At 50.2% G+C, this 4680-nt stretch overlaps 1 long non-coding RNA gene across 1 annotated transcript; it reads left to right on the top strand.

Annotated features, from left to right (window-relative positions):
- The first annotated feature begins 2 nt into the window (after window positions 1-2).
- On the top strand, window positions 3-4679 carry LOC105537854. Its single transcript, XR_001005787.1, has 2 exons — window positions 3-198; window positions 4591-4679. It is a non-coding gene; the product is annotated as an uncharacterized LOC105537854 (long non-coding RNA).
- The last annotated feature ends 1 nt before the right edge of the window (window position 4680 follows it).

Here is a 4680-nt window from a genome sequence, read left to right as displayed (position 1 = left end):
CTTCCGGAAGTCAGGGCAGCGGCGCTTCTGGTCCCCCAGACTTGGGGCTCTCGGGCTTCTGAGCGCTTCGGGTTCCGCGCTGCCGGGAGGGCTTGAGGGCGCCTTAGAGCCCGACGCCGTTTTTTCAGGAAAGGGCGCTGCGATCGCCCCCGTCCCGAGCCTCAGCCCCTCTGCTGCAGACCCTCGGGATCCTCGATGGTGGGAGCTCTGCCCCCGCTGTCTGTGTCCAGGACCCCCGAAGCGCAGCGCCTAGGAACCCCCTGGCGCTGCGAGCCCGGCCCTGCTGACCACGGGCTTTGGGCTGGAGTCAACATCGTCACCACAGCGAACGCTTATTTGGCACCGACTGTGCGCCAGGCATCGTTCTAAGCTCTTTATACCCATAACTCATTTCATCTCAGCCACCGGGTTTAGTAGAAGCGTTTCATCCGCGTTTTACAGACGTGTGCAGGTGCAGAGAGCTTGGCCAGGCTCAGGCAGCTGGCGGGCTGGGGTTGGCTTCGAACCCCATGCCTTGGTCGCTCCGTGACACGAAGCCCTGGCAAAGGCCAAGAAGGGGGCCAGCTCCATCCTGAAGCAGGATGAGTTCTGGTTCCTCCCAGGGACCCCCCTCACTCCCTACTGCCCAGCCTCAGTTTCTCCAGGCTGGAAGGATTTTTGTTTTGTTTGAGACGGAGTCTTGCTGTGTCACCCAGGCTGGAGTGAGGTGGCCCAATCTCAGTTCACTACACCTCCGCCTCCTGGGTTCAAGCAATTCTCCTGCCTCAGCCTCCTGTGTAGCTGGGATTACAGGCATGCGCCACCAGGCCTGGCTAATTTTTTTTATCTTTATTTTTAGTAGAGATGGGGTTTCACCATGTTGGTCAGGTTGGCCTTGAACTCCTGACCTCAGGTGATCCGCCCTCCTTGGCCTCCCAAAGTGCTGGGATCACAGGTGTGAGCCACCACATCGGGCTGCTGGAAGTTTTGTTGGCAGGATCGGGCATCTTTAGCAGAGGCTGAAAGTGATTGGAGCCTCCAGAGCCTTCCTCGGCGGGGGTTAACACCCCTTCAGAACCCCAGCGTCAGAGGCCTTTCTGTCGTTTCCTGACACCCGGGTCAAGGCCGTATTTTCTGTCTGTATTACCCGAAAGGGGTCCTGATCCAAACCCCAAAAGAGAATTCAGGGTGAGTCCATAAAGTGAAAGCAAGTTTATTAGAAAAATAAAGGAATTGAGGCAGGAAAATAGGGTCTGGAGGCAGGGAACACTTCAGCCGTGACAGGAAATGTCCCCTCCATAGGGTGTACACGGAGTAAATGATTTTGTAACTTTACTCCATCCTCTTCATTTACATAGGGCGTACACCAAGTAACCAGTAGAAACCCCTAGAGAGTATTTAAACCCCCGCAAGTTCTGTAACAGGGCGCTTGAGCCCCCATACTTGGGCCTCCCCCACAGTATGAGGTGTGCTTTTGTTTTCAAAAAATCTCTGCTTTTGGCCGGGTGCGGTGGCTCAAGCCTGTAATCCCAGCACTGTGGGAGGCTGAGACGGGCGGATCATGAGGTCAGGAGATCGAGACCATCCTGGCTAACACGGTGAAACCCCGTCTCTACTAAAAAATATAAAAAACTAGCTGGGTGAGGTGGCGGGTGCCTGTAGTCCCAGCTACTCGGGAGGCTGAGGCAGGAGAATGGTGTAAACCCGGGAGGCGGAGCTTGCAGTGAGCTGAGATCCGGCCACTGCACTCCAGCCTGGGTGACAGAGTGAGACTCCCTCTCAGAAAAAACAAACAAACAAAAAAACAAAACAAAACAAAACAAAAAAAACCTCTGCTTTTGTTGCTTCATTCTTTTCTTGCTTTGTGCATTTTTTTTTTTTCTTTTTTTGAGACGGAGCCTCGGGAGTCACGCTCTGTCGTCCAGGCTGCAGTGCAGTGGTGCCATCTTGGCTCACTGCAACCTCTGCCTCCCAGGTTCAAGCAATTCTCCTGCCTCAGCCTCCTGAGTAGCTGAGATAACAGATGTGCGTCACCATGCCCGGCTAACTTTTGTATTTTTAGTAGAGATGGGGTTTCGCCATGTTGGCCAGGCTGGTCTTGAACTCCTGACCTCAGGTGATCCACCCGCCTCAGCCTCCCAAAGTGCTGGGATTACAGGTGTGAGTCACGACGCCTGGTCGCTTTGTGCGTTTTGTCCAATTCTTTGTTCAAGATGCCAAGAACCTGGATACCCTCCAATGGTAATGGAATAAAGAATGGCTACTCCATAGGCAGGGCAGCCCCAAGGGCTGTGGGTTGCCCATTTTTGTGGTTATTTCTTGATGATATGCTAAACAAGGGGTGGATTATTCGTGCCTCCCGGCCCCTTTTTTTTTTTTTTTGAGACGGAGTCTCGCTCTGTCGCCCAGGCTGCAGTACAGTGGCTGGATCTCCGGCCGTGCCTCCCCTTTTTAAACCCTTTATGGTAATGTCCTGGTGTTGCTATGGCATTTGTAAACTGTCATGGTGCTGGTGGGAGTGTAGCAGCCAGGACGACCAGAGGTCACACTCATGGCCATGTTGGTTTTGGTGGGTTTTGGCCGGCTTCTTTACTGCAAACTGTTTTATCAGCAAGTTCTTTATGACCTGTAGCTTGTGCTGACCTCCTATCTCATTCTGTGACATAGAATGTCTTCACTGTCTGGGAATGCAGCCCAGCAGATCTCGGCCTCATTTTACCCAGCCCCTACTGAAGATAGAGTTGCTCTGGTTCAAACACCTCTGACATTTACACCAGCGAAGCCCCTAGGAGGATCTTGACTCCCTCTTCTCATCGTTGGATGACTTCGTATCCAATCCAAGTCAAGTCAAATGAAGCATGCTCCTTCCAATGATGATTTCTGGAGGCCTAAAATAAAAGGCATGCATACAGAAAATGATCAAAATAGGCATCAATCAAGGGGAAATTCATTTTTGAGCATTCTTGCAGCCAGTACACAAAAGGAGAGATGATGAGTTTCATGGTTCTAATACTCAAAAAACAGGAAGCATATCAACTTCCCAGGAAAGTCTAAGTTTCTGTCGGCTCTAAATTTAAACACACATCCACCCACACATACCCCACAAGCAAATTGCCAGAGGATTGCTTTGCCATCTGAAATCTTCAAAAGGCTCACTAGCTTTTATTCACCTGTTTCTTCATTCTCCCTCTCTGTAGGCAAATAGATACAAGAAATCTGATCCTGCCCCCTGAAAGAAAACCCTCTGAAATAAACTTATCACCTTTATAAAAGGGATGTTGAAGAACAACATGGATGCTGGGTTTGTTGTTGTTGTTTTTTGAGATGGAGCCTCACTCTTGTCATCCAGGCTGGAGTGCAGTGGCGTGATCTCAGCTCACTGCAACCTCCACCTCCTGGATTTAAGCGATTCTCCTGCCTCAGCCTCATGAGTAGCTAGGATTATAGGCACCTGCCACCACTCCCAGCTAATTTTTGTGTTTTTAGTAGAGATGGGGTTTCGCCATGTTGGCCGGGCTGGTCTCGATCTCTTGACCTCAGGTGATCCGCCCGCCTCAGCCTCCCAAAGTTCTGAGATTATAGATGTGAGCCATTGCACCCGGCCTGGATGTTGTTTTTGATGACACTGTTAAGCACATATGTGAGGGACTGGTTGGTTGGTTTGGGTCTAGATCCAAGATAAAGACAGTAGGAAAGAAATGAGAGGTGGAAGGTTGTCCTAGGCTGAGGTGGTGGTCCAGGGACTTTCTGGCAGCCCAAATGGATGCCTGGGCAGAATTTATATATCTAGAAGAATGGAAGAAGGCCTCATTGCATGCCATTGACTGTTCTCCAGTACCCAAGGGTAACTGAACTGGAAAGAAAGCCTCCCTCAAATGTAAAACGGGAATGTCACAGTGATGGTGCCAATTGTGGGACAAAGAGTTGGAGCAGTTATTTTGAAAAATGAAAAAAAAGCAAAGTATCTTAAATTTGTCTTATATTCAATAACTTGTAGGTGATAAATGCCAGGGTGTGTTCATTCATAGAACCAGCAAAGAATTAGTCAAGGGCCAATTTGGCAGGATTGTAATTTTTCCGACAAACTGTATGATTGCTAGACACGTTATCCTTCCCGTTGTGTGTGATTTTCCCAGCTCCAGGATGAAGAGGATTGGATTTACAAAAACGGGCAAGGACACCATCACTTTCCCCACGAGTCTCTCTCTCTCTCTTTTTTTTTAAGACAGAATTTTGCTGTGTCTCCAGGCTGGAGTGCAGTGGCGTGATCTTGGCTCACTGCAACCTCCACTCACTGGGTTCAAGCTATTCTCCTGCCCCAGCCTCCCCAGCAGCTGGGATTACAGGTGTGCGCCACCACGCCCAGCTAATGTTTGTATTTCTAATACAGAGGGAGTCTCTCTGTGTTGGTCAGGCTGGTCTCGAACTGCTGACCTCAGGTGATCCGCCCACCTCGGCCTCCCAAAGTGCTGGAATTACAGGTATGAGCCACCGTGCCTGGTCTAGATTCCTGAAACCTTACGCCTCTTGGAAGATAGACAGTTTGGCTTTGCAACTGATGTGCTTTGTACTTCCACAACCTCATGACATGCTCTCCCATCCTCTCAACAGGAAAGATTCTGGAGCTTTGCCGGGAGGGGTGTGTGAGTGGAGACCCGTGAAGTAACAGTTTTTGTGTTACGATGATTTCTGTTTTCCTCT

Source organism: Mandrillus leucophaeus, unplaced genomic scaffold (genome assembly GCF_000951045.1).
Source record: "Mandrillus leucophaeus isolate KB7577 unplaced genomic scaffold, Mleu.le_1.0 Scaffold180, whole genome shotgun sequence".
In the NCBI taxonomy this organism is placed as follows: Eukaryota; Metazoa; Chordata; class Mammalia; order Primates; family Cercopithecidae; genus Mandrillus; species Mandrillus leucophaeus.
This window is presented reverse-complemented; position numbering and strand designations above follow the sequence as displayed.